The 24,500-nt window shown below is 40.3% G+C and overlaps 1 long non-coding RNA gene across 1 annotated transcript; it reads left to right on the plus strand.

The window, feature by feature from the left end:
* The first annotated feature begins 19,244 nt into the window (after positions 1-19,244).
* On the plus strand, positions 19,245-20,752 carry LOC131736811 (uncharacterized). The gene is made up of 4 exons (XR_009328388.1): positions 19,245-19,503; positions 19,789-19,890; positions 20,107-20,184; positions 20,537-20,752. It is a non-coding gene; the product is annotated as an uncharacterized LOC131736811 (long non-coding RNA).
* The last annotated feature ends 3,748 nt before the right edge of the window (positions 20,753-24,500 follow it).

The following is a 24,500-nucleotide window of genomic DNA, read 5'->3' on the forward strand; positions in this document are numbered from 1 at the left end:
TATCTTGTCTGTCAAAGCATGACTCTATACAAGGGGGCAGCAGCATTTCATATGACATGAATGAGTGATTTGGCAGAGATTTAAGATTGTTATCAGATTATTTCAAAATATGTACTGTACCGGTCTTGTTTACTCATCCAAAATCCACAGAATGGTTGACAATCTGGTGACAAATTAAGCTAATTTGGACATATACAGTACCACATGTAGAATCTAAGTATTCAAACAAGGGGTCAGGTGGTGCAGCAATCTGTCTGAATCTGAATCTGACTAGTCTCAAACTTCTAGTGGACTTTATTCCACATCATAAACCACAATGCAATTTGACTTGGCAGCCTGTGCTTGAGAGAAACCCAGGACTGAATGGCAGTGGGTGTTCAGGTTATGAATGAGGTGCTGTCCCAAAACTGCAAGGATAAACCTCTCTAGGGACCTGCCAGCACAGTGCCTGACTGTAAAGCATTCAAACAAACTCTTCATTTTCTGGATACCAGATTTTTAGAAGCAAAATAAAACAGTTACTAATAATGTCAAATGCCTAATTAAAATGACGTTGAATTACTTCCAACAATATCTAACACATATAAAAAGCAATTAATAATTAATGAATTTCAGCTCACCCTGAATAAACAGTTTGCCAGTGATCTAATCCAGTGTAACGAGCAATCAAACAATTAAATACATCTATCTTGAGTTATCACAGTCTTCCCTCTTCCTGTCCTCAGGCAGCTATTAAACTGAAGAGAACTTCAAAGATTTTGAAAGCAGATGCTCTTTCAGAATATCTGTCTGGGTGTTCCATGTATCTTTGCACAGTACAACTAACAGCTAGCTTGTGGCACTTTTCATGCAGCTTAATATAGCAAACCATTATTTGATCTTGTTACAAATCAGATGCAGACCATGGGGGGAAGGTGGGGAGTTTAAACATCTGCCAATTAAATTCAACACAAATTTGCCAATTGAATAATACAAGTTGATGGCATCTCCTTAATTACGGGTGTCCTGAAAAGCCTTGCAGGCACCTGTCCTTGCTGAGTGCTGTCTGGGCTCGTAATCTATGTTAGTTGTCAATAGTTTGTTTTTTTTCATATTTTGAAATATCATTTTTACGTTTGGAAGCAACAAATGATTTACGGAAAGTGGTGTGAGGATTTTATTGACCATTTTCACTAATTACTGAATATCTCGGTATTCTTCAATAGATAATAGTATTTTTGTTTAGTTTTGAATGTGCAAAATATTTTAAAGAGCAAACTGTCTCACAAGTATAGTGGTACACCAAAATATGATCCATATAAATCTATCAATGTGAACAAAAACCTGAGATGGGATTACAGCTGCAGAGTCACCATCCTCCGACTCTAAAAGCTAATGCTAATTCAAAATTGCTGAAATACAAATTTCAGGTAAGTTTTAATATTTTACTTGGGGGTTATAAGTATTTGTGGTTTGTCATCCTTCATTCTATATTTAAAGTGGGCTTCAGTTTACCCAGAAACAACTGTGAGGGGGACTTGCAGGGTAAAAAATACTGTTTTATAAATACATACAGTACTGAAATAAATTATGGCAACACCCTGAATATAAGTAACAGGCATTGTTTAATCACAACTGGGTCAACAAGCATGTGAAAACAATATCCGTGATACTGATGCTGTTTATATATAAACTTTCTAGCAGAACATAAGTACTCGATGCTGCTGATGTCTGTAAGACTCTGCTAATGTTGAATACAGAAAAGTTAAAAAAAGAAAGCCTAAATAGATTAATCAAGATCCAGAAGGAATTTAGTTAACTAAGGACATCACCATTTCAGTTATACCAAGACTGCTTCTCTACTACTTGGTTTCATTATTTTCTAGGACACATCTGAAGGAACTGACTGCTACGCTGACCACCCATACAGGAATCTTTCATTTGGCCACCCATGGATTGGGTTAAACCTCCTAAATGTGTACAGCAGCATATTTGACCAATGCCTGAATGAAAGGGAGAAGATGCTACATGATCATTTACAGTCCGATTAATTGAATATTAACATTAATTGACTACTCAGGGTTTAAATAGTTTATATTATATGGGTAGTGGATGGAAAAATCCACCAGCCACACAGACATTTTACCGTCCAACATCGTTCTGGGGGGTGACGACGACAAAAGAAAATGCAAAAACAAGCAACATTTATGAGCCGTTTCAACAGGGTCTGAAACAATCTGCCTCATGAGTGAAGATATAGCTTCTGAGATGTGTCGGGCATCTGCGCTCTCCACAGACTGCATGCACACAAACTGCACAGTCACCAGCCCTTTCTGCAGAATCTTACATATACTAGCTCCTCTTCTATGACAGCGCTATCGGTTGAACCATCTGACATCACTGACAGGAACTTTGCACCTTGTATTTTCTCTTGCAGCTGCCTTCTTTCTACCTCAGCAATGTAGTGCATAAACACTCTTGCTTGTTTGTCATTCCAGTAAGTACGTCCTAGATTTAGCCTGTTCTGTTCATCAACCCTATAATAATTTTTTTTTTTTTAAATGCTATTTTCTATTGTCACACTTTCTGACTGACGATCTGCTAAGCATTAACTTACTATGTTTTTTCAAGCTTTAAACAAGTCAGTTCAAGATAAAATTGATTCCAGTAAATAGTAAATTCACCAGAATTCATCGTTATGGATACGATTTTGTCACAGTGCTAAGTATGTGGGAAAAGGTGTTCATATTGTCCCTAAAGGGCCAGGTGGAGTGCCCTACACCATACTGATTGAAAGACGGGCATCATCAAACTTACCTGAAGGCCTAGTCATGTGTTCAGCGAGGTGAAGAGTCCACATGTGCCAGTTAGGGTGTGTAATTTGTCTTTAAAACTAATATTAAACCCAATACTTACTTGCTGAGCTCTTTCTAGTGACTGTTGTTGATGAAAGCACCACCCCCTTGCAAACCTCAAGTCGTCACTTTACTACTCCAGCAGAAAAGACCATTTCATCTGGAGCCTGCCGTAACCAGAATGCAGTTGCACCTGAGGTACTGGGTGGTGAAATCCCCCAAGTGGACTTAACCAATGTTGCTGTAGACAGTGAAGAGCAGCTGAACCAGTTGAAAGAGTTGCTCCTAAAGAATCCTGATGTTTTCTCTCAACACCCTCTTGATTACAGAAGAAATACAACTGTGCAACATGAAATCCCTTTAGTGGACCCGGAGCCATTTCTCTTACCTTACAGAAAGATACCACCAGCACAGTATCAAGAAGTCAGGAAGCAGTTAGCTGAAATGGAGAAAGCAGGAGTGATTCAGCCTAGCAAGAGTCCATATGCCTCCCTTATTGTGGGGGTGACAAAGAAGGATGGATCGCTCCGGTTGTGTTGATTTCCTCAAGTTAAACTCACGCAGCACCCACAATGCCTTTCCATTACCAAGAATTGAAGAAGCACTAGAAGCATTAGGACAGACCAAGTACTTCTCAACACTTCATTTGACGTCTGGCTACTGGCAGATAGAAGTTGCCGAAAAGGACAGACACAAAACTGCGTTCAGCACCCCAATGGTTTTTTTTGAAGCCAATCAAATGCCCTTTTGACTGCAGAATGCCCTTTCCACCTTACAACCGAAAGGAGGTCCTGAAGTTCCTAGGATTTTGCGGTTACTACCGCCGCTTCATAGAGGTGTATGCAGTGATTGCAGCACCCTTGTACTGCCTGACCTCTGGTGAACCACAGAGGAAAAAGAGGGGAGCCAAGACCAATCAACCTCTAGTCCCATTTGAATGGACCAATAACTGTGAAAAGTCATTCCAAACTTTGGTCGAAAAGCTCACCACCAACCCAGTACTCGGGTACCCTGACTACAACCTACCATTCGTGCTCCAAGTTGATGTGTCTGGAGAATGTCTTGGCGCTGTGCTCGCCCAGATCCAGAATGGAGTCGAGAGAGTCACTGCATATGCCAGTAGAGGTTTGAGTCCCACTGAAAGCCACTACCCAGCACACAAGCTTGAATTCTTGACACTGAAGTGGGCAGCCACAGAGAAATTTTATGATCACCTGTGGACACCAATTTACAGTACTGACTGACCCTCTGAAGTATGTGATGACATCTACTCGATGCCACTGGGCAGCGTTGGGTGTCCCAGTTGGCCATGTTTGATTTTGCCATTGAGTACAGAAAGGGGAAGTCCAATGGGAACGCTGACTTGCTGTCCAGAATCAATGTGAGGTGGTCACTGAAAGTCTCCATACCTGTCAACAATTAGCTATTAAATGCACAGCAAACCATTCGAATGCTGTAGAATCAACACTTGATGGATTCAGTATGGAGGTTGAAGAAAGACCAGGCAGTGAGCAGGAGCAATATTCAGCCCTTGGAACAAATGTACTCCCAGTAATGACCAAGGATCCGGTAATAGGACATATGTTGTATTACCAGATCAGAGGCTGTAAATCAAACTACAAGAAGAGGGTGAAAGATGATAAACCTGTGCTATTGCTACTGAAAGAATGGCCAAAACTGATGATCCAAGATGGAATTTTGTACCGCAAGACCCAAGGGGGGCCAGAGGGGGATAAGGAAACAGTTGGTATTGCCCATGAAATGGAGAACATGTGTGAAAACAAGTCTGAATAACGATAGGTCATTTTGGAACAGACCGGTCAGTTGCCTTGGTCCGTGAGAGGTTTTACTGGCCTCATATGTATGATAAGATTAAGGACTAGTGTGAAAGATGTGAAAGATGCTGCCTTTGCAAGACTCTAGTCACAGGTGTCTGAGCACTGCTTGTCATTGTGCACCGTTGGGACTCATTTACATTGATTTTCTAACACTGGAACAATCAAGGGGAGGGGTTGAGAATGTGTTCATGGTAAACCTTCCCGACTCATGACCAAAAGGCAAGTACAGTGGCCAAGATACTGTGGCACAATGTCTTCTGCAAGTTCCGCTTCCCCAGCACAATCCATGCAGATCATGGATGGAACTTTGAGTGCACTAATTAAAGAATTATGCAAGCTAACAGGAACTACAAAAACTTGCACGACACCATACCACCCTAAAGGGAACGGGACGACAGAACGTTTTAACTGCACATTGATGAACATGCTGGCCACGTTAGCTTGAAAACTTGAAGGCCAATTGGAAAGATTACGTAAATGCAATGACTCCAACTGTATACAACTGTATGATTCGACTGGCTACACTCCACACTACCTCATGTTTGGAAGACACCCAAGACTTCCAGTGGATCTCATGTTTGGATTGTCTTTGCAAGAATAACCTGTGGAATATAGCGACTATGTTAAGAATCTGCTTGAGTGCTTGTCATTTGCATTTGAACAAGCCAATGTGATGTCCAGAAGTGCCAATGAGAGTCAGAAGTACCAATATGATAGAAAAGTAAAAGATGTGGTGTTTAAACCTGGAGACAGGGTTCTCGTGAAGGTGACGTACTTGGATGGAAAGCAGAAGCTGGCTGAGTGCTGGGAGAACCAACCCTACATCGTGGTTAAGAAGCAGCAAAATATCCCTGTCATATAGTGAAGTCTGAAGATGGGCAGAAGGAACATGTGGTCCATCACAATCTCCTCACCCAATGTATATTTCTTCCGGTACAGAAGATCAGTCCTGAAGAGCCGGGACATGTTCAGTTACCCACGATGGAAAGGGATGTGCTGGATATGGCAGAGAGTGAAGTCAACAATGAGGTGGACATGTTGAGCTAGCCAATGAAAGGCACAGGGTATGGAGTGTTGACTGAAACACCTGACAGTCCAGAAATGGATCAGGGAGAGAGAGAGAGAAGTCGCCATAACAGGTGATGAACCCACAACATCATTAAGGGAAGACCTGCTGGAGCCAAGCAGGGCAAAGGAGACTTCCCCACACCTGTCAAGTTTTACAAATATCTCAATTGTGGAAATAGAAGAGCTGTCCGAAGTGTCAGACCACCCTTTGGATGTTAAACTACCAAGAGAAGAGTGTGAGCAAAGCAAAACAAGTGAACCCCAAAGGAGATACCCTACTCGAATCAGTAATCCTCCCAACAGACAGAACTACAAACAGCAAGTTCCAGTTATTAAAATAGAGATAGAGATGGAGAAGGGTGAAAGGGGAAGGAAATTGTGGAGCAAAATAAAGAAAAGGAAGAAGCTCCTCCTAGATAGTGCATAGTTGGGAGTTTTGGGTTGTTTAGTTGGTTGGTGAGATGGCAGGTGTTTAGCAGCCAGGGGGCGCTCTAAAAATAGATGTGCCTTCAGATTGTGAGGAGACTTGACCTAGCATCCCATTACAGGATTTAAGTCACTTCCCGTGTTGTTATCCCTGAAGATGCAGAATTGAGAAAGAATGAAAAGAAAGAAAATAACTTTGCTTAATCACCTTCATCCACTGTAACTGTTTTGTTATTGTGAACTTAAAATAACAAGGGGGGGCTCCCGAGTGGTGCATCCGGTAAAGGCACTCCGCGTGGAGTGCAGGATGCATCCTATAGCCTGGACGTTGCCGGTTCGAGTCCAGGCTATTCCACTGCTGACCGTGGATGGGAGCTCCCAAGGGGAGGCACACAATTGGCTGAAGTCACCCTTCTGAGATCTCCAGGCACAGGTCCACTCAAGGTAAGTATCACGTTCATTTTGTAATCCTCAAGTGTTTGCATAGTAACTGTATGTTTGCTCCTTTCAGGTGTACTGGTATCTCCAGGTTTTTGGATCTATTTCCACAAGAGGTGTTGGTGCCCCTCTGGGACCCCTTTTGGGGACCCCTGCTGGTGAAGAGCTGGTACAACAGCCCAGCACTACTTGCAGCATCCTGGTGGACTTGGAATTCCCGACTATAATAAAAACTAAAACAGTCCTTGTCGAATATATATTTATTGCTGTGATTTTGTTCCTTATTTAAAAACACAGTCCATTAGGAACAGGTCTGGGTTGCTTGGTTCCAAACCACTAAGCAGTTTAAATAACACAAAATATTTACAAAAAGACGAGGTTCCACACAGAAACCCTGTGTAGACAGTCCATATAAGTGCGCTTGCACTATTGAAAAATAATCCCGTGCAGCATTTAAAACAGTCCAGAGAACAAAATAGTGTGTGTATTTATGCTGTGTCGTATTTACAGCCATGAGTAAAAACTTTCACACCTATAGAATGGTCTTCTTAAAACCTTGTCACACAGAGCTTGGATTTAATTCCATTCTTAATTAATTCACACACAATACTTTCGGGTAAGTCTTTAGTACTCACAGACAGCTGCTTGTGCTTCCTTTTCTGTTGTAAATTAAGAGTACACAGCGGAGGTAAACACATCGAGATTCCTTCGGTCAAACTAGAACACAGCTGTACTCGCCGTGTTCAAGTAAATCCACACAGGTACCGTGGAATAATAATAATAATGTGATGTCACCAACCTCGCAATTATAGATAAACTCTGTTTCTTTTGGTTCTCTCACTGTGTTTCTGCTTGGGTCGCTGCTTTCCTGCAACAGCTCTGCGATACCTTTATCAGCATGAATAGCCACACCTCTCTCCACTCTATCTTCAGGCTGGACCAACACCTTCACTTAAAACACATCTCTTCATGCAGGCTGGGTTAACACCAACACTGCATGTCTCTCCTTTCGTTCCGGCTGGGCACTCGCCTTCACTTTATATGTCCTATGATTCCCGCACAAACCAGGTCACCTGATTTCACAACCCCCAGGTGTTCATGGGACTTGAAGTTCACTATTTACAATAATTTACAATGCTATTTACAATAACAAACATATCAGTTTTTATTTATTAGCACAGGCACCTTTTCTTTGCCTTTAACTGATCGTTCATTGCATCATGCTGCATTGTTGACATGGGATGTGGCTATAATGCAGTGTCTAGTTCAATGAGAAGCTAATTTCTTAGGCAATGCTGCCATCTACCATGCTCTAACCGGGTCAGGACCCTGTGTCATGAGGGTCAAGTATGCGATTTCACACTGCTTTTGATAAAGCAGGGTTGATCTGGGTGACAGACCAAATAAACAATACGCGTATCAATGCCCCGGAAGCAGCTAGTTACTAAAGCTCCCATCCAAGCTTCTCTGGATTGAACCATTAGCCGAAATGTTGATTAGAGCAAATGTTTCTTCATCCCTGCTGCAATCTGGTTCGTGGTGTGTCTCAAGCAACAGAAATATGGCTAAACAGAATAAACAAAAACATTCCTTGCAGAAGTGAAACCTTCACGCAGCCATGGCATTGTTATTTTGTCGGTTTAAGAATGGCCGTCATGCATTTTGTTTCGATCAACCCGGGTGAAAGTGTGTCGACCCACATCCTGAGGTTGCTGGTATCAGACCTGGGTAGGAGTGCTAGTGTGAAAGGGGCTCAGAATAGACCTTTTACCCATTATTAATGGTGGTGGTAACTTAACAAAAATGAGTAAACAAGTTTATGCAAATAAAATGTTAGGTTATGAATGTACACCTGGTTCCCTGAAAGAGGACCACCAACAATACTTTTGGGATATGCTTGCCACGGGTCAGGTATTCACTGAGCATTTTATGTCAGAGCTGCCGATAGGCCCCTCCGGGGAGTGACGTCCTCAGTCCCGCCTCCCGAGGGAACAAATAGTCACTACATGGAGCTCACTTCCTCTTTTACATCAAACCTTCGAAGGCGACCAATGCGACCTCACAGGTTGGTGGTCATCTTCTCTTTCAGTGAACCAGGGTTACATCCGTAACATTTCCTTTCAATTCGAAGACGACCACCAACAATACTTTTGGGAAAAGTATACCAAAGCCGTCGCGAGGGAGCGTGAGTAGAGACAGCAGACGAGGGACGTCTCAAGACTGCAAAACCACGGTTAGTGGTGCGAGCGTGCAACCTCAAGGACCCTTGTGCCTAATGAAGGCATAGAGGGATCTACCACATTAAGTTGGTAGAAGCTGGTAAAGGTATGAGGGTTAGCCCAGCTAGCCGTAGTACATATGTCAGACAATGAGGCTCCTCTGAAGAGGGCCCATGATGCAACCACTCCTCTGGTAGTGTGCGCGGCCAACCGCCTAGGTGGGGGTAGTCCGGCATTAGTATATGCAGTCAAAACTGTGTCCACAATCCAGTGAGACAGCCGCTGCTTTCAGAGGGCCTGACCAAGGGTCCTTACACCATAACAGACAAAGAGCTGGTCAGACTGACGCAGAGCTCTCGTCCTGTCAACATTATTATTATTATTATTATTATTTTTTATTATTATTATTATTATTATTATTTATTTATTTATTTCTTAGCAGAAGCCCTTATCCAGGGCGACTTACAGTCGTAAACAAATACATTTCAAGAATCACAGTACAAGACATCTGTAGGAAGGTCATTCCACCACTGCGGGGCGAGGGTGGAGAAGGAGTGGGCTCTGGAGGCAGGGGAGTGTAGAGGAGGTAGAGCCAGGCTTCTAGTGCAGGAGGAGCGGAGAGGTGGAGTGGGGGTGTAGGGAGAGATTAGGGTCTGGAGGTAGCGAGGCAGCGTAACATCTCAATGCCCGAACTGGGCAGAGGGAGTTTAATCTTTGATCCTCCTCCAAAGAAAAAGGAGGGGGGTGGAAAGCCTCTCGCTCCACTGACTGATTCAAGTGGAAAGCTGTAATCACAGACAAAGCCTGTAGCTCAATGACCCGCTTGGCGGAGGTGATGGCTAACAAAAAGGCTGTCTTCATAGAGAGGTATTTCAACTCAATGGAATGCAAAGGCTCAAACGGGGCCTTAGTGAGAGCCTCCAGTACAACATCTAGCCCTTTGCGGTCCATTTATTCAGCGCGTCTCAGGCCAGTCAGGTCCAATTTATTTTCACACGCACTGTTTATTTTAGACGCGCTATTTAAAAGTATTTTTTTTCACAGTAAAACAGGTTTAAAAGGCACTGGACAGGACACTCAGTACTACATCTCCAGCCCCGCCCTACCCCTCGTTCGTTGTTTTTTTCACATACCTCTTGATAGTAGTGCATACCGATAAATCATCTCCTGATCACTCGTTTTATCACCAAACTCCTCAATAATATGATCCAAGTCATTATTTTATTACTATAACATCTAAAAAAAAAGCTCTGCAAATGTCTGTGATATTCTTTGAGCGCTGGATGCAGAAGCAGCTATCTTGTTTGTTTATGTCCGTGTTATCTATGTGATGCCGGGGCTATCTGTATTCATGAGATACACCCCTTTTTTCAGCTTCTCTTGGCTCCTATTGATCTCACTCGGCCATTGAATGGTTTTCTTGGCTTTTTCCGGAGAAAAAGCAACTAGAGACCTGTTTTTTACGTCTTTTTGACAGGGTCCGACATTGGACCGGAAAGGGAAAATTGCAATGTCAGACCAGGTCCGACATGGTACTGCAAAGGGTTAATAAAAACATATACTGTACTGCCCAGCCTGACTCTTACTTTTAAAATCCTCCCCTTCTCTATTTCTTCCATATCTAGTAAAACTGCCCTTAGGTTTTGTTTAAAATGCACAACCATCCCTGCACTAGTGCTGACACCGTTACTTATCACGCACAACCCCTTCCACTCCGCTCGCCACGCCGTCTCGTTCTCGTGATCAGAGTGCGTTTCCTGCAGAAACACCACCCCCACCTGCTTTTGCTCTAAAAACTCTGAAAGCTGTGCCCTCTTAAAAGTCTACAGCCGTTTAGATTAAAAGAAGCAAAAACACACTTTTCCATGACGGCTAAAAAAGTAAACCTAACAGACTAAAACAAGTAATAAAAGAATAAAACACAGCCATTGTTAAACATGAAATTTTGAACCACTATTAAAATCCTTCTTAATTTTCTGAACTATTTTTTTTAATCTGTACCGTTTTGGCTGATCAAATTCTTCTATTGTTGCTTTCCTTGTAATAACATGAGCGGAGAAATAATCTTAGATAAGGGAAAAAATGCTCTATTTCTACCCCTCTTCTCCATTTTGTTTCTTTCATAAATAGTTTTTTCTTGCTGGCGGATTGGCTATCAGGGATGTCTGAGATAAGCAAGGAGTCCGAGAGCTCCTCTCCCATCTCATCCACGCTGTCCGCCTGCTCGCCCCAGAGTGTCAGCTCCTCTGCTGCTCCCTCCAGTTCCTTGGCATCGGTCTCTGCTGCCTCCTCCCTTTCCCCAGCCACAACTGTTTCAGGCGGCTGAGATTCAGCCAGCGGAGAGTCTTGCACCGCACCCGGCTCGCCCTCCACTGTGTTCTCTTCCCCCACGTTGTGAGGGACTGGTGCCCCGGCTGGAGCTTACAGTCTCCCTGTCAGCACGGGCTCAGAGTTATGCACCTGCTGCACTCTACCATCCGGCAGCTCTGCAGCCTTCTGTTTAAATCTTCTCTTCTAAACTACTTCCCTGAATGGTTCTTCACCATTCTCAGTAGTTGCTGTATTTTGCTCCGAACCCATCAGTGACAGGCTCCGGCTCACCCTCTTTGTACGAGGCCGTGGCGTTGGTGGATCTGCTCCGGTCTCCTTCCGCGATTCAGTCGCCTCCTCCTCGGTCTGCATGGGCTCTGGCTGCGGCTGCGATGCAGGAGCCAACTCTTCCTCCCACTCACCCCCAACAGCCCCTAATTCCTCCCAATCAGCATCGCCCTGCTCCAGTCCTGTCTCGGCTCTAGCCTCCCTTCTCGGGTAGGCTTTCCTCTGGTGTCCCTGTTATCCGCAGAAAAAACATCTCATCATTTCAGAACTGACAAACACCACACAATTAGTCCCTTCTACATTAAAATTCCAGGCTACATTAATGACTTGGTTTGGATCATTTAATAATACAAACACCTGCCTTCTAAAAGACAAGACGTGCTTAACGCTGTTATTTTTGCAGCCTAGTGGGATATCTTTAATTGGGAACACAAGTTTACCATACAAAGACAGATTTTTTTCTAATGACTCGTTTTTTTTAAAAACGGGGGCACATTTTGTTACTGGAGTCACCAGGGGAGAAACCTGAACAAATTCACCTTTCACTGTGAAGCCTTCCTCTACCAGCCTGTTTACCAGCGTTACCTTCGCTAAAAATATTACCAGCGCTTTTGTTCATTCTTGACGCTGACCTAATATTTTCAAACCCCACCACCTCTCCTAAAGCTAGCAGGCACTCCTCCACCAACACCCCAGGGTCAGGCAGGCACCGTACCCCGTGTCGGCAGGTGAGAGCGCCCAGCCCTCCGGAATGAGACCCCATAACGGGATCTCCAAACACACACCACTAACCTATGAACAAACACACAATAACAACCCCACAATCCTCCACGAGAGAGAGAGAGAGAGAGAGAGAGAGAGAGAGAGAGAGAGATCTGCTTTCCACAGCATTTCAATTAAAATATAATTAGGTATTTTGATGTACTAATATAACAAACTATGGGTGATTACATAATATGAATTATCATGTTATGCACAAATGTAAGAATTGGCTTTCTGTAGTGGTGTACTTTTTAGCATATATCTATAATCATTTGCGCGATATATTTTAATATCAAATATATGTCTTCCACACTATTACAGTTTTGTTGCAGGATACATTAGTTTATCTCTACTGTAATCACAGTTATACATATAGTCTGCCCATGTTTTCATTTACGTCCCAAATTCTGGGCTGATTTGGTTTACAGATAACGTCCCAATTTCTGGGCCGCTTTGGTTTTTAGATAACGTCCCAAATTCTGGGCCGCTCTGATAACATCCCAATTTCTGGGCCGTTCTGGTTTTTAGATAACGTCCCAAATTCTGCATTTTCGAATTCAGGCCAGTTTTTGGGATATTCTGCTTAGCTGACAGTCGAGTTTCTAAGTCATGCATGCACAGTTTGCCATAAACTGGATCATGAATTCATTTAAGAGTAACCCTTAGTACATGAATCAAAGTTAATGTATTTTTTACTCTCACCAGAAAACATTTAGGATGGTATTCCAAAAAAAAAAAAAAAGGACATCTCATTTGCCTATGTAATGTCCATCAATATATAGTGAGGTGTAGGGGCTTATCAGACCTTCTGGGTTTAAGAGACCAGTGCCATTCAACAATTTCAAATAAATCATATTGTATTGTATTAGTCAACATTTTCCTTATCTATTCCTGATAGCTTATACTGTAGGTCAGGGGTTTTCAACCTTTTTTTGAAACTGTACCCCTTCTATCTGGAGGTTTCAGCTCGAGTACCCCTTTACAATTTTCGCTCAACTGAACGGTACCTCAGTTACAATAAAATGGAGAATAATCTGATGAACACCCCCCTCACCCCCGTTTATTTAATAAATTTGACAAACTGCTGGTTTAGGACAGAATAACAAACAGTAGGCTTGATTCTTAAAACTTTTAACTACAAGTATTTGGATGCACAGATTTAAAAAGACAAGTATTGGGTTAGGAGCACACCTATTTTTTTGTAACTTTGACAGCCTTTTTTAATTTCGACGGGCTTTTGATACCCAGCATACACTGCAATACCCAGAAAAGATACACTGATATTCTGATAGCACAGCAATTCAAATGAAGTTAGTAAGTGGTTGTGTTCCTCAAATACACAATAAAAAGTGATATTTATAGGGCATACTGTACAGTTGTACAGCGATACAGTGGTTTCGGCCATCTAAGGACAGGTACTGCATGGGAACCAAATAAGCTAGACACTCGAGCTTCTGGATTCTTTATCTGCATGTCCCGCAGGTACTCTGTAGCAATTGTCAGCCTCCCAGCCCATTCACAGCTTGTTTGACACCCTCTTGTAGTTGCCCGTTTTTGCATATAAAGCAAAATGCTGTTTGTCAATCTCTTTTTTTCTTATAAATCAGTCTTTGCAGGAATCATTCCAAAAATACTTGAATCAGTTAGGGACTACCAGTCTGATATTACAGCCCTTTAAATTGCAGTACCAATTTGCAAGTTGCTAAGTGGTTGCTTCCTCAAATTTGCACTGCAAAGTGATATTTTAAAGAATAGGGTATATAGTGCTTTTTTTCGCCTCTGCTCGCTTTTGGTGCAAAACTATGCTCCAATACACTCAAGCTGATACTGTGATCACAAAACACTTGGAATGGACTTAAATCGGTGCTTCTGTTGCATAAATACACCACAAAATGTGCACGTTTCAGGTTTTATATATAATGGACATTTTTTGTATCCATTTTGCCATAGGAAATCGGGGAGGGGGGGGGGTTCCTCCTGTTGTACCCCATGAGTCAACAAATCCTGGGCCAACAAACTTGTTAATACTCTCTTTAGATGCACAACAGTTTTAGCTATAGAAAATGGGTTCCTTCGAGTTTGTACAGCCCACGACCGCCATTTGCTGAGCCTTACCCCGATGATGTTTTTATAATAGGATTTGCCATAGGGAGGGGAGTGGTCTCTTATCGTACCCATAACTCCACGACCCCTGGGCCAACAAACTCAGAAGGGCACTCCTTGAACACCCTGAAAATATTTTTTGCAAAGAATTGCTACGAAACTGGGCATGTTACATTCAGGCTGGTCTAGAACCCTTCCAACGGTGGTTGAATGTGCTCTGGTTCGAGAGATATGACTGAAAATGTGTTTTTTAACACTGCCATAGACATGAATGGGGCTGAACACCCGAAAATATATTTTGCAAAGAATTGCTATATAGAATTGGTGTATGCGTGCAGGGGTAGCATGGTGGTGTGTGTGTGTGCAGGGGTTGTATGGTGGTGTGTAGCGTGCAAAGGCTTCATGGTGGTGTGTGCATGCAGGGGTTGCATGGTGGTGTGTAGCGTGCAGGGGTTGCATGGTGGTGTGCATGTAGGGGTTGCATGGTGGTGTGCATGTAGGGGTTCCATGGTGGTGTGTGCATGTAGGGGTTGCATGGTGGTGTGTGCATGTAGGGGTTGCATGGTGGTGTGTGCATGTAGGGGTTCCATGGTGGTGTGTGCATGTAGGGGTTGCATGGTGGTGTGTGCGTGCAGGGGTTGCATGGTGGTGTGTGCGTGCAGGGGTTGCATGTTGGTATGTGCATGCATGGGTCGCATGGTGGGTGTATACATGTAGGGGTTGCATGGTGGTGTGTGCGTGCAGGGGTTGCATGGTGGTGTGTGCGTGCAGGGGTTGCATGTTGGTATGTGCATGCATGGGTCGCATGGTGGGTGTATACATGTAGGAGTTGCATGGTGGTGTGTGCCTGCCGGGGTTGCGTGTGGAGGGGAATTGGAGTGCAGGTTTGGCACAAAAGATGGGGCGGGAGGCGAGGGCATATAAGGGGGTGCAGGGAAAAGACTGGGAAGGGTAGGGTAAAAGAAAAACTACTACAATCATTTATTTTCACTTTCGACTCCCAGTCGCCTTTCCCTCACTTTGTGATTTCATTTTGTGATTATTTAATTATTGTCAAAATAAACAGCCTTCATCTACTCACAGTTGTAGTCTCTTTTCTGTCCCAAAAAGAACCCAAAATGCTACAATATATTGATGGACATTACATAAGCAAATGAGATGTCCTTTTTTTGGAATACCATCTTCCTTCCCAAAAATGTGTTTTAATATTAGCCTCTAATAAAGGAAAACGACTGCTTTAATTCATTTTCATGTATCTATTTCAGTGCAATGTAGTTTCTTCATTGTAATAAGAAATATGTTTTTTTTAACATTTACATTTTATTTTAGTTTTTTCATAAAAAAGTAATGTTTTCTGGGAAGAGTAAAAAATACATTAACTTTGATTAATGTACTATGGGTTACTCTTAAATGAATTCACGATCCAGTTTATGGTAAACTGTGCATGGATGACTTAGAAACTCGGCTGTCAGCTGAGTTCCAAAAACTGGGCTGAATTCAAAAATGCAAAGCGGCCCAGAATGTGGGACTTTTTCTAAAAACCAGAGGTGCACGGAATTTGGGACATTATCTGAAAACTATAGAAGCCCAGAATTGGGGACGTTGTCTAAAAACCAAAGCAGCCCAGAATTTGGTACATTATCTGCAAACCAAATTGGCCCAGAATTTGGGATGTAAATGAAAACAGGAGCAGTCTATATGTGAAACTGTGATTACATTAGAGATAAACTAATGTATCCTGTAACAAAACTGCAATAGTGTATACATCTTATATTAAAATATATTGCGCAAACCATTATAGATATATGCTATTTGAAAGAAAAAAGTACACCGCCACAGAAAGCCAATTCGTACATTCGTGCATAACATGATAATTCATATAAAGTAATAACCCACAGTTTATTATATTAGTACAGCAAAATACCACATTGTATTTTAATGGAAAGGTTTTGGAAAGCAATGTTAAAAATCCCACTCGTGTGACAACATATTCATGTGACAGACATGGACCAATTAAAACGCGAGACTGTTATTGCGTTCCATCCCAAAAATCAGGAAGGGAAGTGGAAACAGAAACAGCATGGCTGCGCAGGGAGCTAGCAAGTGTTTTAAAAAAAACATATTGTTAATTAAACTATACTTATTTAACATTGATATGTTTTTGAGAGGGTGCCAATACTTATGTCTGCAACTCAGGAAGTGCCCTGATTGTGAAAAATGATAGTGTCTTGTTTTTATGAAAGTAATTGTACTTTTACTGTATTACTACTGTGTTAAATTGTACTCTTACTCACGCTTTTGAAATGCAATCTCTATTTCGGTGTTTGGACTGCTATCTGACATCTTTCTACACCTACACTACACCCTGCTGGAGGAAATGATTCAGTAGTGTCCTCTACGCTATTCTCTGCACTATCCTGTCATTTATACTTTCATGATCTTTATGAGACTTGCAAGATCTGTTAAATAAAATAATATATAATATAACAACAAGTAATCCCAGACATCTGTTTGTAAAACTTGTGCATTTCCATTTACCCTGTGGGGAAGATGCAATGACCTTTACTATAACGGTAGTAGAGCGAAGTAGTCTGATCATCTGATCTATTACAATACACAGAAGCGAACTTACATTTCATATTTCTGTAGCAACAGCCAAGGTGTTAAAAGGTAAAAAAAAAAAAAAAATACAAGACAAACGTATGATTTTTTAAATTTAAATACATCATATACGATCGATTTCAATAAAGCGCTCCAGCTACATACATTGCATCCATATCAAGTAACAAGTTATTGGGGACCCTTATCTCAGCTATGTTACACTTTCTTATAGTTTATAATATTCTGCGATTAAAATAAAGGCTAAAATTGAGTCTCATTGACCTGATCTTTAGAGGTGATTTTTACCGTTCTCTGCATCTTTAAAAAATTTATTGAGTAGTAAAAATGCACTGAAGTAAACTGCAGCTATGTTTCAGCATGAAGGTGACGTGAGTGTGTCTCGCTCACCAGAAGCAGTTTTATTGAACAAATATGTTTACTAAATTTAAAGCAAAATTGCCTGTGCTGATGATTATATATGATAAGTGTATTGATTTGGTTATGTGAAGTAACTGCCATTACACATGAAAAAGATGATGATGATAATACAAAGATGCTCCTATGTAGAGTGTTTGAAAGAGTGGAACCTTATTTCACCCAGCCGTGTGACTCCCGCATTATAGGCTGTTACAAAGCTCATGTGAGAGATGCTAACATGAAGATTTGTTCTGCCAAAAGTATCATTAGGAGGGCAATGATGATTGAAAAGGAGCACGAGTCACAAGTTGTGTTCTTTGCAATTCTTCATGAATTTTGATTACTAGGTAAGTATTTCAACATATGTGTTTCTGCATGTGTCTGATAATCACTGAAACAGTTTTCAACTTAGAGTAAACAGTAAATGTATACATATAAATATTAAAGGTAAATGTAATTTAAAACACAAAAACTACATAATACAATATGCATCATCATTAAATATGTTGTATTACTCCTTTAATGTGGCTAATTGCCGCTACGCAGTTGTTGGATTTCTGGAGGAGAATACAGTGGAAGTGGTACCACTAACATGGTTGGAGAGGACCAAAGAGGTAATATTTATTTAACCTTGACACCTCATGACACTTAGAATAATTTTTGTGAGAAATGTGTTTACTTTTTTTTAATTCATAATAAGTTGTGTCATTATAATGTCATTATAATGTTACTAGGTAGAAATTTTAATATTGTTCACTGGGTGTGTATTGCTTTTGGCCCCGCTTTAATGTGCCAGCACGGGTCAGAAAAGGTGATCTTCCTGATAAGGCAAAGTGGACAAGGCATCCTGTGAAGATTTTCACAGACACAGGTAAATAGAACATATTATTGTATTAGTGTAGTGTAGGTGTAATCCAGCATATTTATTTTGTTTTCACAAACTGAACTTGCACCTGTAAACAAAAATAAATCACAAACTTTTTATACTCAAGCTCAGCTACTAAAGAGCAAGGTGACAGCCATTTAAACCCATACACACCCTATTTGCATAAAATGTTCAATTTTCATTATCAACAAGGTACTATCAAAATGCAGACAACAACAAAAGTAGTCTTCACAAAATATATAGAAATAGATTAAAATGTTTTTAGTTTTTTAAATTGGAAAAGAAAAAGCATGTGCATTTATAATAAAAAAAATATTTGCAGATAGTTACAGCAATGCTTTAAAAAAAGCCAAAAGGGCCGAGCCCACGTCCAACGCCGACACTGACGAGAACGGGTTGACTGAGCGAAAAACCAAGAAACCTTTGAGATATGAGTCAGGAAGTGAGAATGGTGATGGTAAACATAATTTCTTTTTTGTTTCTGACACTATTTGGGGGATAAAAAATATATGAATGTTTTTTTAAGTTCTGGATATTTGTTGTGAGGGATTGTGACAGGGCGACTGGTGGTCTGACATCAGGCAGAAGCAGGAAGGAAACTGACACCAGGGAAGTACTGCAGTTAAGGTGGCGTTTGCCGTTTTTATTAAGCAAATAAAATAAATAAAATATTTAAACAAAAAGAAACTCGAGCACAGAAATAAATAATAATACAACACAGGTCAGGCTGGGCAGATTGCCTTCACTGTTCCTATGTTATTTACGTTTCGTTTCTCTTTTTAATCGCCGTCTCTCTGCTCGCTCTCTCCTCTCTAACACCCACCCCGAACTGAGAGTGCTGCAGGCTTTTTATATCGTGGCTGAGGGGTTTAACTAGTTAGTAATTATCCTATTACCCCTCAGCCACAATCTGCGTGAGTTTTTAAATTACTATGTGGATGGGGCTCCACGTTACCAAATAATAAACAAACGGCTATGCCGTCATCTAAACATAATAATAATAATAATAATAATAATAATAATAAATACAAAAACAAAACCTGCTGCGCCTCGCTGTCATATAAAATACAATACTAAATCATAATACAAAATAAATACAAAATCCACTGCACAGGGGCGGAGGGGGACTCCGTTCTAAAAATAAATAAACAAATCAAATGTACAGGGCACCTCGTCCTGTTACAGGGATACATACAGCACAGTGATTTTTTTTTTAAGTCAAGCGTTTTTTGTGTTTTAGATGAAGGTGAACAAAATTCAAAAAAGAAGAAAAAATCAGTTTACAATTCTACGTTTGCCTAAAGCACCGAATTGTAAGTATACATTTTCCACTATTTCGCAATACCTGTGTGAAAAAAGAACCCTTGTAAATTAAGAGCAAACACAACAATCTCTTGTTGCTTTTATAATTGGGAACCCTCCTAAAACTTGGAAATCCCAATGCCAAAGATAAATTGTAAGGTCAAAAAGATTTCTGACTAAATTTCATCAAGGAATATATCCTAAGCTATGAACTTATGCGACTTCCTAAGAACTATTCAAGGTTTACATGTTACATGTTATGTTGTTTTAGTTTAATGAGGGTGTTCTATTTCCAGTTACTCCGGTTTTTGGATTCCAGAGAACGGACGCATCCCAGTCTCTGGGAAGATCCAATGCTCCAGAATGCCTCTCTGACACGGCTGATACAACATTTCAAGGTATCTATAATCTCAGCCACCATGTGTAATAAATATTTATATATTCAAAATTTGATAAAGATGTTGTATTAGTCTACTATTATTTTATATTATATATTCAAATATATAAAAAAATGTATTTGTTTAAAAATTCCAATTTACAAATATAATCAATATGTCAATATGTCCAACAATTTAATGAATTCTTGCACTGTCATTAAACTTTTTTTTCTTTAGCTCTGACACCACTGATAAACCCTCTGACATCAACCCAAACCAATGGAGAATCAAGGAGGAGATCAGCCCCTTATGACAGTGAGTTCTGCAGTATGCTATTTTATTTGTTAAAATAATTTAGATTTTGCATCCAGCTAAGGCGCTTCACCAGAAGTACAGGGTGTTCCCTTAGCCTGGTGATCGCTAGTTCAAATCCAGGCTATGCCATCACAGACTATGGTCGGGAGTTCCCAGTTTGGTGGCACACATTTGTGGGTCTAAGTAGGCAGTGATACAATGGTGCCACTGGACTAGTAATTAGTAATTGAACCTAAGTACTTCACAATTGTTACTATACCGTATATTATATCATGGCTTAGAACCACTGATTGACCAAACAGTATGTAGCATTCTAACAAGCCGTTTTATAATAAAGCATATTGTTTTACAGACTACCAACTAAATGTCCTAATGAAGTTGGATGCCATCATAGAGAACCAGGCAGAAATACTAGCCATACAGAGATGGCAGCTCTCTACAGGGGCAACAGAGGTCGAAGATGATCTCCTCCAAAGGCCCTGTACAGAAGGAGAGGAACTCCTTGTAACCAGGAGGTCCCCGGTTCAAATCCCACCTCAGCCACTGACTAATTGTGTGACCCTGAGCAAGTCACTTAAGGGTGAGACATAATTGTAAGTGACTCTGCAGCTGATGCATAGTTCACACACCTTAGTCTCTGTAAGTCGCCTTGGATAAAGGCGTCTGCTAAATAAACAAATAATAATAATAATAATAATAATAATAATAATAATAATAATAATAATAATAATAACTCTGCCAGCGACTAGAGGATCCAGATTACAGGAAAAAAATGGCACTGATATATTTAATTTTATCTATAGACAGATAAAATGAAAATGTTTTTTCAACATGCCATTACTAAAACATACTATAATTTGTTTTTAGATCCATTACCTAAGCTCACTGGCGGGTTCAAATGCAGGGGACTCGGTGAGGCGCATGCTGAGAAATAGAGAGGAACTGTATGTGGGCTGAATTCAGGATGAAGGGGAGGAAAGAGAAAAGGTGTTTCCAGGACATGGAAATCTGCCAAGTTATAATCAGTACGTTTGGAGTGATGATTTTTTTTCTATTGTGGACAAAGTAATGTTTAGAAAAAGGATGAATATATGAGGTATAAGATATATGGGCAATATGTTAATTTTACAATTTCCTAATTATGACATATGACTATAAGGAGACTGAGATTATGACATTTTGACTAAATCTTTCTGAACATGAAGCTAACCTTGCTAATGTTAAATAATCTGTGTTTTATATTTCATTTTTTAGAGGCATGCCTTCGTAATTTAAAAAAAATGAAGGCCAGTCAGGTGGAGGACCTGATTGCGGTTACTTTGAAATATGCTCCTGTAACAGGGTGAGCAGCCCTGTACGTATTATTTATTTGTTTATTTTTAGAATGGGGTTTCCCCCTCCGCCCCTGTGCAGATTATTGTTTTGTGTTTTTTTTACTGTGATTTATTATTTTAAATGACGGCGAGCGCCGCAGGTTTTGTTATTGTTTTGTTTATGTATTTAGGACGGCGTAGCCCCATCCACAGTAATTTAATAAACTCGTGCAGATTGTGGCCGAGGGGTAATAGACTAATTACTAGCCAGTTAAACCCCTATAAAAGCCTTCAGCTCTCTGCATTCGGGGTGGGTGTACAGAGGAGAGAGCGAGAGAAATTTATAAAAACGAAACTAAATCAAGGATAGGGTCAGTGAAGGCGATTGCCCAGTCTGATCGGTTGTAGTGTTCGTGATTTATTTTGTTTAATTATTTATTTTTGCTCTGTGAGCAGTGTTTTCAGTTTAAATAGCCACAAACAAGTGGGGGGTGGAGGACATTCCACCATGGCTACCCCAAGAAACACCTTGCTTCCCCCTCTTCCGGGACTTTGAGACTGAGGGGGGAGGTGGCCGTTGGGTTTGAGGAGATTGAACTGCAGTGTACGTAAATTATAATTTAGATATATCACAGGCACATACTTGTATTTAACAGCAGCGTAAACATCGGACCAGACTTCATCGTCAGCAACAAATCATGGGGCTGCTGTCATTATTCCTGTTCATTCAGTCACTTGCCTTCATTTTGGGCAGAATTGTAAATAACCATTTTTGTATTTGTCAGTCAGATAATAATTCTTAATGAATGTCATATCTGATTTGTACATGCATGAATATAACTAAAAAATGGTTAACAACATTTAAGAATAAACTGTTGTAGGAACTGTAATTAAATAAAAGTGAAAAAAGTAATCGAGACTATGCCATTCTTATTAGTAGTTAAGATTGGAAAACCTGCGAGCACCTTAGGGTGCTTAAGTCAAGTGAAGGTGCTCAAGCAAAGCTCTCAGAAGGTGTTAGAGAGAAGAGAGAGAGACACAAGTGCATTGACTGACAAGAAAGATTAGATAGATATAGAGAGATAAGTGTGAGTATTAGATTAGTGTTAGATTATAAGGTTTTAGGTGATAGGTTTTTAGATACGTGTTAGTTGTTATTAGATAAGTGTTAGGTTAGATAAGTGTTGTTATTATAAGTGTTAGATTAGGGTTCGATTTTAGATAAATTAGAACAGAAGACGACATCATCGTCACATTTTAAGGTAAGGACACATTTTTTTGATAAATGTACATAAAAGTAAAACTTACTGTTTTGTGAAATGTTAATATTAACACCTTTACATTTACACTAATCATGGATGTTCTCATTTTTAAACTATATTTGTGAAATGTTAATATTAACGAATTTACATTAATATCATGGATGTTCTCATTTTTATACATATATATTTGAAACAAATTTCTGTTAGTTTCTGTCAGTAGACTATATTTTTTGGAGGGGGGTTGTATTTTCAGTTACGATACAGGCTTAAACATGGGTCTCGAGCAGAATCAGCCGAATGTTCTGATGGTTTCAGATGTTCAAACGATTTGACGTACCTACATTTTAGCGAATGCCATGGAATGATTGCATACCAAATTTGAGTCTATGAGCTGTCGCTGCCTGTTTGTGCTATCCAATGCCAGTTATTTGAATTTGAGAGTAAACCAAATGTGTATGTGTACCATGTGTATGAGCAAGGTATGTGTTGTTGTCTCGTGCTTCCTGCTGATTGTGACGTGCGGCTGCTGTGTGGTATGATTGGAGGATTGAGTATGCAAATCACGTACTGTCGCTGTTCGGGGGTGTGTGCTGAATTGCAAGAGAGAAATCGACTGAGAGAGAGCATGTAAAAGTCAGTTTTCTAAAAGAGCAAAACAATAAACAATAAACGGTAGTTCTTACTGCCAATAAAACTGAAATCCTTTCCTGTCTCCTTTACCACTGATGAGGAACCACATGTACCGCCGCTACAATATGCTGAAAAGAAGTACCACTTTTACGCCCTAATTCCCATTACAACAGGGCAGCTGTTTCTAAACAAATGACACGAGTCTCTGTATGAATTGTGTCACATACAGCATATTATGTACATCTATACACATTTAATTTTAGTTGGAGTACAAATTCAATAGGTTAGTTAACAATTAAAAAGAAACATGGTTGGGTATTATGACAGCATGTAATATTTTATTCTTTTTGATTTTTTCTTATTTTTCTTTTACCCCAATTTCATACGGTTTAATGTTTGAAAAATAAGCTCCAAAAATTCAGATAAAATTTTACTACTGTAGTAATAAAAAAACCGAAAATGCGGAACACTACGAGTCATAATGCTATACTGTGACATTTACTTCGTACACTCATGCTATCCTGCATATTACCAAACAAAATACCGTGGGTGCTGTCAAAAGAAAACTAATGACCCGACCGGAATTTATTGACATTTAACTATGATTTATTAATTTACTTAAACAGTACAGAGAATTATTTAAATGCTTAACTTATTTAAGATTTCATTAAACATTGGCGGTGTTTACATGCAAGTTTTAATAGCACTACTATAGTACATTCATGACGTGTCACGCGCAAATGACGCATGATTGTGCTTGTTCCAAAAGTGCACGGCAAAAAAAGTGTGTGACTTAAGTGTCATTACACTTTGGTAAAGCAAGGTAAAGTGCGCGCTAATTGGCCTAATTAGTCCCATAGCAACAAACTCCACAGTCGTGCAAAATACTAACGATAGACTTTCATGAAATAACACGATGCCTCCACTTCCCCTAAGTAAAAGAATGCTCTTCTCTGGGATACGGTCTTTCTGTCGTCCTCTGTAGCATACGTAAGATTTTCCTTATCCCAGTCTTACTAATACAAATCAGTTAAATAGCCATCCATCCATTATCAATCCCCTTCTCCTAATGAGGGTCGCGGCTAAATTATATATAAATTGCATATAGAGA

The sequence above is a fragment of the Acipenser ruthenus genome, unplaced genomic scaffold (genome assembly GCF_902713425.1).
Source record: "Acipenser ruthenus unplaced genomic scaffold, fAciRut3.2 maternal haplotype, whole genome shotgun sequence".
Taxonomy (NCBI): Eukaryota; Metazoa; Chordata; class Actinopteri; order Acipenseriformes; family Acipenseridae; genus Acipenser; species Acipenser ruthenus.